At 41.6% G+C, this 8,672-nt stretch overlaps 1 long non-coding RNA gene across 1 annotated transcript; it reads left to right on the top strand.

Annotated features, from left to right (window-relative positions):
* The first annotated feature begins 1,002 nt into the window (after positions 1 to 1,002).
* Positions 1,003 to 7,520, top strand: LOC144377987 (uncharacterized). The gene is made up of 2 exons (XR_013439373.1): positions 1,003 to 1,553; positions 6,883 to 7,520. It is a non-coding gene; the product is annotated as an uncharacterized LOC144377987 (long non-coding RNA).
* Positions 7,521 to 8,672: the final 1,152 nt, after the last annotated feature.

Here is an 8,672-nt window from a genome sequence, read left to right on the forward strand (position 1 = left end):
TAAAGGACAGCAGAAAAGACTTCTCCTAGAGGAAGAAGGGGACCCAGGAGGTGGAATCCATGGAAGTGCGGTTTTTTCCCCTTTTTTAGTTTTGGTGATGGAATGTAGGTTGGAAGGCCCGAGGGGTGGGACACCAGTGGGCCAAAGAAGTAGTCTGAGCAGGAAGGACTTTTGGGATGGGCTTATCACTTCTCTGGGATGGGCTATCTTCAAATCTCCTGGGGCTATTCATTAACACTTCTTCCAGGTGGACTTTGGCCTAGGGTCTCTTTGGGACTTCATTAACATTCCATGAATTGTCCTCTGTGTTTTTCCCTGAGTCATTCCCAGCATGGCCTCCATTTTAGATTTCACTCGGTATTAGATTCGATTTACCTAACTACGCTTACTACCTAACTTTAAATCTGACTTCAGCTGCTCAGTTAGTGGCATCCAAGAAAAGCTTGGAGAGGAGGGAGGGAGAGAGGGCAGACAGGGGAGATGAGCAGGAACAAAATATATAATTCCCCAAGGCACATCCTCATTGACTGATTTTAACCCATCAAGTGGATTAATCCACTGAGTAGGTTATTGCTTTCATGATGGAATCACTTCTCCTGCATTAGCTCAGGAGCTTTCAGGGACCTCTCACAGCCACACCATAGAATTAGCATAGGTGCTTGTGAAGCATGAGCTAGATACACAGCCCATCAGGCAGTGTGACCTGTTTATCCATTTCACTGTTATCTGTAGAAAAGACGGCCATGTATGAGCTGCTGCTGGCTCCCACTGATGACGGAGGCTTCTAGGCTTCATTTCAGAAAGTGGGGCTGGTCACAGAGACAGGTCCTCCAGGGTCACAATGAGAACAAAGATCACTGCCTGTGGAATTCCATCCCTGTGCATGTCATTCAGTCATCCAAACAGCACTAGGAAGCTGACAGCGCTAGTTCACCATCTCAAGGTCAAGGACATGGCATCTCTAGAAGGCATCTCAAGGTCTGGCACTGGGTCACATGGTGAAACCAGATTTAAAGTTAGGTAGTTAGTGTAGTTAGGTAAATCGGGTCTAAAATCGAGTGAAATCTAAAATGGAGGCCATGCTGGGAATGACTCAGGGAAAATACAGGACAACTCATGGAATGTTAATGAAGTCCTGAAAAGGCCCTAGGCCAAAGTCCACCTGGAAGAAGTGTTAATGAACAGCCCCCAACAGATTTGGAGATAGCCCATTCCAGAGAAGTGATAAGCCCATCTCAAAAGTCCTTCCTGCTCAGACTACTTCTTTGGCCCACCTGTGTCCCACCCCTCAGGCCTTCCAACCTACATTCCATCACTGAAAGAACTATAAAAAGGGGAGACAACTGCACTTCCACGGATTCCACCTTCTGGGTCCCCTTCTTCCTCCGGGAGAAGTCTTTTCTTCTGTCCTTTAATAAATTTCTAATTTCTACTCTGACCTTGCCTCGGCGTGCTTCTTTGGTGTTATTCTTCAACATCGGGGAGCAAGAACTCGTCACCGGTCAACAGCGGTAACATATTGGAGGTCCCATACCGAGATATTCTACACCGAGGTAAGCGCCTCTCTACGCACCCCATGTCTGTTTGAGGTGCATCTTTCTCTCTCTCTTTCTGGAGGGTAAGGTGGGCACCCGTCGGCTACTTAAATGCAACTAGTGCAGCCGCCACTCTACAAGACTCGGGTGAGAGGTTTCTCGGCCTAAGCAGCTCTCAATCACCTGTTCGGTACAGAGCAGGCATGTTGGGTTCTGCCAAAGCCGTTTCCAACTTTTCTGTCTGGGCCTGGAGAGCAATTGGCGTGAGTACACAGTGTCCCGAATCCCGATCTGCCTCAGATGCGTGGAGGTGGAGGAAGGAGTTTGGAACAACTGCGGAATCCCGGTCTGGGCTACTCTCAGACGTTTCCAAAGGTTCCTTTCTCTTGAGCCCCCTTCCGACAGCCCCCAGGGGTATCTAGGGTGATCGGTAGATGAACGGCACTGAGGGAAAGCCCCAATCACATTTGCCTCCGTATGGGCCTTGCAACACTCCCAACCCTGCATCCATTCCTCCTGGATGCTTCCCTTCCTTCGCAGGTCAGAAACGTTAGGAATTCAGGTTGTAGGACTGAGAAAAAGGCATGAGATAATTAGTAAAATCTGCCCAGGTTCTCTAAGGTGCATAGGTAACTTTCAATAGTCTGTTTTACCACCCAATGTTTAAAATGAGCTGTGTTCCTTAAGCTGCTAAGAGAAGCATTTTTTTTAGAATCAATTCTAGTAATCTGCTAGTCTACAGAGCAAAGGCGAAGGCAACAAAGAGCACACGATTCAATGGGTTTTTAGTGGTCGGGAGGAAAGCAGTAAGGCCCTTAAGTCTGAATCCTCCCAGGGTCTTTGGCACAGGGCAAACTGAGACCCTAGCACTTTGCTAAAGGGGACCAGAAACCCCTTGGCAAAGCCAGGTGAGAGACGGGTTTTCTGGACCGTTTAGGAAGCTCAAGGTTAGGGAGACGTCCCTAAGGAGAACAGTTTTCTCCGGCGCAGCATGGGCGCCTGAGTCATGTTTTCCTCACTCAGACAGGAGCTTCTCTCTCCAATACGCCAGGTGCACCACTAGCCTGCGTATTGAAAAATTGGGATAAATTTGAACCTCAGATGCTCAAGGAAAAAGCGCCTCATTTTCTTGGCCTGGCCTCAATACAAACTCTCTGATGGAGAGACCTGGCCACCAGAGGGAAATATCAATTTTAAGTTTTACAGTTTGATAAATTTACAAAAAGGAAATGGTGTGAGATGCTGTATATTCAGATTTTCTTTGCTCTAAGGGAAAATCCTAAATTATGCCAACAGTGTAAAGTAGACTTAGCTATGATATCTGCCATGGAGAGAAAAAATCTTGGACTCACTGAGGAAAAAGAATCAGAGAAAAATTTGGGCTGATCAAAGTACATACCCCCTCCCCCTTCAAGACCTAAGGCAGATTAAAAACTGACTCTACTGGAAGGTTAGGAGATAAGCCAGATTGCCTGGGATTGGATCTATCCAAAGGAGCTAATCTTGCAAGTGAAAGGGAAACTGAGGAATTCCCAGCAGCTGCCAAAGCCATTTTCGCTTTGGGGAAATTTCCTCATAATTTCCCTGCACTGTAAGGATTACTCCACCTAAATGCAGTAAAGTCAGTCACACGGAGACCCTTGATTTTACACCTATAATTGCCCCTATGTGAGAACATCTGGTCCACTCATGGGAAATCTAAGGTGCCACTGATAATTAAATGGAAGTTCAAAACCTGGAGAGAATTTTTCTTATCTGGTCTGTTTTAAAGGTTATTATAGATTGTTTCTTTGGGATAATCTAGGCTAAATGTGTGTCTAAAAGATGTTTCATTGTAAAATCTGGTATCTAAATGAGTTTGAAGCATTGCATAATCTTGCAGTTAAAAGTTAGGGTTAGGTAATTGTTAAGTTTGTGATTTCAGATAATTCATGCCAGAGAACTTAAATACTTAGGATAGAAAATTAAAAGAACTCTACTTCCAAGTTGGCAAGTAACTCCCAATCATTGTTTTATTTTTACATCAATTTTGAACTGGGTAGCCTAAGGAGATTTCACTAGGTATACAGTGCATTGATTTGGGCAAGGATAGTAAATTATGATTTGGTATCTGTTTCTCTCAGTGTGTAGGATTTAGGAAAAGTGTTGAATTAAAACATTGGTCTGGCTTACTAAAATGACATTAATTAGCAACAGTCTTGGGAATTTTCAAAGCTTAATTTTAGATATACATGGTAGTGTGTGGATTTTTTCCAGGTGATTTAATGTAACTTTAGGAACTTCAGAACAAAGAAAGTAGCTTAATGATCCTGAAGGAACTTCTTCTGATGGTGTCTTTTATATTATCAAAAAAGATCCTATTTTCAGTCTTGTGTGAGCAAGTTTTTCTCATGTAGGAAGATATAAAGATGAAATTTTGTAAATTGTATCTTATTTCTACTTCCAAACCTAAAAATTGTGACTTATGGTTAAAATGCCTTAGGCATAAAATTTCTGCTCAGAATTCCGGTTTTCCAGGTCCTTCCAGACCTCAGCCAGGGCTTAAGTTGATATGCAAACAGAAGCAGCCTGGAGCTCAGGCCCAAGGAAAAAAAAAAGAGTAAAAGTGTCTTTTTATGGGAACTCAAACTGGATTAAACCAAAGAGTAAATTGTATGGCATTTACTAATTACTGGCTGGTCAATTTTTTCTAGGACTTTTGCCTTTTCTTAGATTCTATATTCTTTTGAGCTCATGATTTTGTTCCTACAGACAAGTTAATGTTTTTCTGATAAGTTCTATTTTTGATCAACTGGAGTTTTTTTTTAAAACATTGCAATGAGATTTCACCTGAGAAATCTGCAAATTTGTGTTATGTGTTACACTTGTGTTAGTGTTGTATGTCGGTATGTCTGTGTGTATGTCCATATATCATGCAGTGATATGACAATTGACAGATGAGGAGCGCTCATGAAAAATTAAAAATGGATCCAAATATCTTTGATTCATGTGATTCAAATGGCTCAATTTAAATTTGGTAAATAGATTAAAAAGGAGATCTTAAATTAAGCTTATAAGTTATTCTAGTTGTTCAAAAAAAAGGCCCTAATAAATTTATTGTCTATAAAATAATCTGCTCAGATTCAAAGGTTTACAATTATTGTTTCAAGATGTGAACAGAAGGAGGTTAACAGATGAAAGAGAAACTAGAAGGTTCTAGATATGGATTTAATAGAGAGAAAATGTGTTTCTGGATTGAGTAATTAAGAGGGTTTAAGTAAGTGATAAAGAAGGTCTATGCAAGTTGGTTATAAGTGTAAGTTTTTGAGCAAAGTAATCTTAAAGAAATTAAACAGCTGGTTAAACAAGTGCTGTTTTAGAGAATTGTGCTATGTTATTCCTTTAAAAGCTAAACTTGATTAATATAAAAACATCAATGTAATTGGTGCCATTAATGTGTTCATATCTTCCAAATATACAAGTCTGTAAGGTAGAAGCTTTAGAAAGAGCATTATATCAAGCAGGTATTCTCAAATTGTATGGTAATTTTAGGCTTAAAAGAAAAACATGTTGGAAGTTTATCATTTTGTGTTCTATAACTGGACTTGTTATCAATAAGTTATGTAAAGTTCCATGTTACTTTTTACATTGAGATACAATTTAAATGTATTTTTAAGTTAATGAAAGCTTAATGAGAGCCTAATCTATGTGAAGGTTTTATTGCAAAACACAAAAGTACTTTGCTACTTTTCTACAAAAGGTTAAAAGCTTTCGGCCTTTCTTTAATTCTTGTTTTAGATGTGACATTATGTTGTGTTTGCTCAAGTTCACAACAATTTATGTAGGCTTTGTAAAATGATGTCCAAAAAGCAGAGATCAGCTTCAGAACTATAGTATTTAAGACTGTTTCTGTCAAGTATGTCTGTATCTGCCAAGAGAGACTGCATGAAGAGCCCCACCTTGAGATAAGGCTCTATGTCCCATCTCACTGTATGTGAAAGTGACTATGAAAGAAGTAGGCCAGATTTCAGTACATTTAAAGTTGTGTCCAAAAGTTGTGTTTTTGTCACGATTGCCAGGATCTCAAACAGGGGATTAGAATGTATAACTCTGCCAGAATTCAAGGTAGCTATTACATAAACTAAATATGTTTTTATCCTAGTTAGTTTTGTTTTGTAGTTTGCTTTTAGATGGTCTAAGGATTGCCTGTTAATGTTTTAAAGAGGTACTGCTTTAAGAACTCACAACCTGGGTTAACTTAAGATAAGGAGTTATCATCTACAGGATAGAGAGATAGGTATTAAAGCCCAGTACTTAGTATAAGGCTGTTGAAACTTATTTGCTGGATGTTTAAGATTAAGTTTTAAAGTTAAAGTTAAAAGGGGCCAAGAAAACCAATGTTTGGCTCTTGCCCTCTGAGTCAGTCTGAATCAGGGGATAGGGTCTTCTCCAAAGGGCTCTGCAACTCTAGGCCACATAACCTCCTGATCAGGGAGATTAATGAGACCAGTGGAGGACAGAAAGCCAATCAGTGCATTTGCTGTGAAGAGGAGGGTCATCAGAAAAGGGAGACATCCCTGATGCTCCCGAGGGAAGCCACATGGTCAAGCAAGGCCTGGACCCATCCTAGCGCAAATGGCACTAGCAGAACTGAGAAGCTGCTGTGAAGTTCCCAAGGACTCCCAGAGACTCAGCTGACTCTTAACAATAGATGGGAACAAAGTCAGTTTGACTTGCTTCATCTTAAACACTTAGCAAAGACAGTCAAAGCCAAAACATAGCTATTCCTGGACATTTTAAATGATAATAATAGTTAAATGTAACCTCCAACAATAAGTAAACTGGAGGCTGCAAAAGAGATTCTTAGGTAGGAATGCCTGGTAACTATCAAAAGGAACTGCCAGAGTAGTTTTTAGTTTTAAGGCCCACAGATATTCCTAACCTACACAGGTAGGCTTGGTGTTTGCTAGTATGATTATCCAGCCCTAAGTAACAGAATTAAAGATTTCTCTTAGACACAGAAGTCATACTAGTAAAAGGATTTTGCAAGATCAGATGACATTAAATTATTAAACTATATCTTAAGGGAAGGATAACTATAACCCTAAAAGTTAAATGTTGTGTTTACATCGCTGACATTTCTGGCAATGTGACAAATATCCTTAAAGATTTACATGCTCAGATAGAAGCCATGTCCTCAGCAACTTTGTCATGGAAACAATATCTTAGCTTCTGGTTCTTGGTACTTCCTGGTGGAAAACATTGTTAGTCTCTGTCTTTATACTCATTGGCATATTCCTGTGCTATGGCATTTATTGCTGCATCAATATGGCTCCAGCCTACTAATGAATTCTTGTTTCTCTTATAGACCACCCATCACTCGAATGGCCCTCCAGCCTATTACTTCTCAATTGGACTTTTAGCATGGACCACTCGATAGACCCGATATTTTTAAAGGGGACTCCAAACTGCTTGCCCCGACATCGCCCTTTTGTCAGCCTGAAGAAGCCAGAAAGATTTTCTTCGCCCCCTTTCCTTACAGCAGTAAGGAGTTCCCAAATTAGAGGGGGGAATGAAACCAGATTTAAAGTTAGGTAGTTAGTGTAGTTAGGTAAATCGGGTCTAAAATCGAGTGAAATCTAAAATGGAGGCCATGCTGGGAATGACTCAGGGAAAATACAGGACAACTCATGGAATGTTAATGAAGTCCTGAAAAGGCCCTAGGCCAAAGTCCACCTGGAAGAAGTGTTAATGAACAGCCCCCAACAGATTTGGAGATAGCCCATTCCAGAGAAGTGATAAGCCCATCTCAAAAGTCCTTCCTGCTCAGACTACTTCTTTGGCCCACCTGTGTCCCACCCCTCAGGCCTTCCAACCTACATTCCATCACTGAAAGAACTATAAAAAGGGGAGACAACTGCACTTCCACGGATTCCACCTTCTGGGTCCCCTTCTTCCTCCGGGAGAAGTCTTTTCTTCTGTCCTTTAATAAATTTCTAATTTCTACTCTGACCTTGCCTCGGCGTGCTTCTTTGGTGTTATTCTTCAACATCGGGGAGCAAGAACTCGTCACCGGTCAACAGCGGTAACAATGGGAGGGTGGACTTTGGCTCTGAGCTCCTGAATCACTTAGCTGGGCTGCTGCGGAGCCCTGATCCTGTAGGATCTGGGGAGGATTTTGTTCAGGAGCCCAGAAGCTGACCTCATGGGCCTGAGCCAGGGGTGCAGACTCTGGTGGCTCTGTCATTGAGTTTTGGTACATTCTCTACTTTAAACAAATCTGCCTGGTATGTGCTTTTGAGACCAAGTTTTTATTTACATAAAATGTTGTCTAGGAATTGGGACAAGTTTGCCAGGAGTAAGGCACCCCTGGGCACTCATGCAAACCCAGGTTGAGCAGCAATCAGATGCCCCACTGGCGGAGCCTCTGGTGCAGAGTATATTTCTACTTTTTCCTCTGTTTTTGGCTGGGGACCTTCTTAGAAGATCATGCATATTTTAAATAGTTCAGCAAAAGGCCTAACACGTTAAGGAATGTAAACAGCCCAAGGGAGAGAGGGGGGAAGGGCAGAAATGCAATCAGTATATTCCTGAACCTGAAGGGGATCATTTGGAGACCATTATTGCCCCGTACATGTCTAAAGAATGAATTACTGATTTTACTGTTAAAATTTTTTAAAATTGAATTGTGATGAGTGATTGAGTTCATAAATCTACCACTGTTACCGCTGTTGACCGGTGACGAGTTCTTGCTCCCCGATGTTGAAGAATAACACCAAAGAAGCACGCCGAGGCAAGGTCAGAGTAGAGATTAGAAATTTTTTTTTTTTTTAAAGAGAGAGGGACAGAGAGAGAGAGAGAGAGAGAGAGAGAATTTTAACATTTACTTATTTTTTCTTAGTTCTCGGCGGACACAACATCTTTGTTATATGGTGCTGCTGAGGATCGAACCCAGGCCGCACGCATGCTAGGCGAGCGCGCTACCGCTTGAGCCACCTCCCCAGCCCCGAGATTAGAAATTTATTAAAGGACAGAAGAAAAGACTTCTCCCGGAGGAAGAAGGGGACCCAAAAGGTGGAATCCGTGGAAGTGAGGTTGTTTCCCCTTTTTATAGTTCTTTCAGTCATGGAATGTAGGTTAGAAGGCCCCAGGGGTGGG

The sequence above is a fragment of the Ictidomys tridecemlineatus genome, chromosome 5, assembly GCF_052094955.1.
Source record: "Ictidomys tridecemlineatus isolate mIctTri1 chromosome 5, mIctTri1.hap1, whole genome shotgun sequence".
In the NCBI taxonomy this organism is placed as follows: domain Eukaryota; kingdom Metazoa; phylum Chordata; class Mammalia; order Rodentia; family Sciuridae; genus Ictidomys; species Ictidomys tridecemlineatus.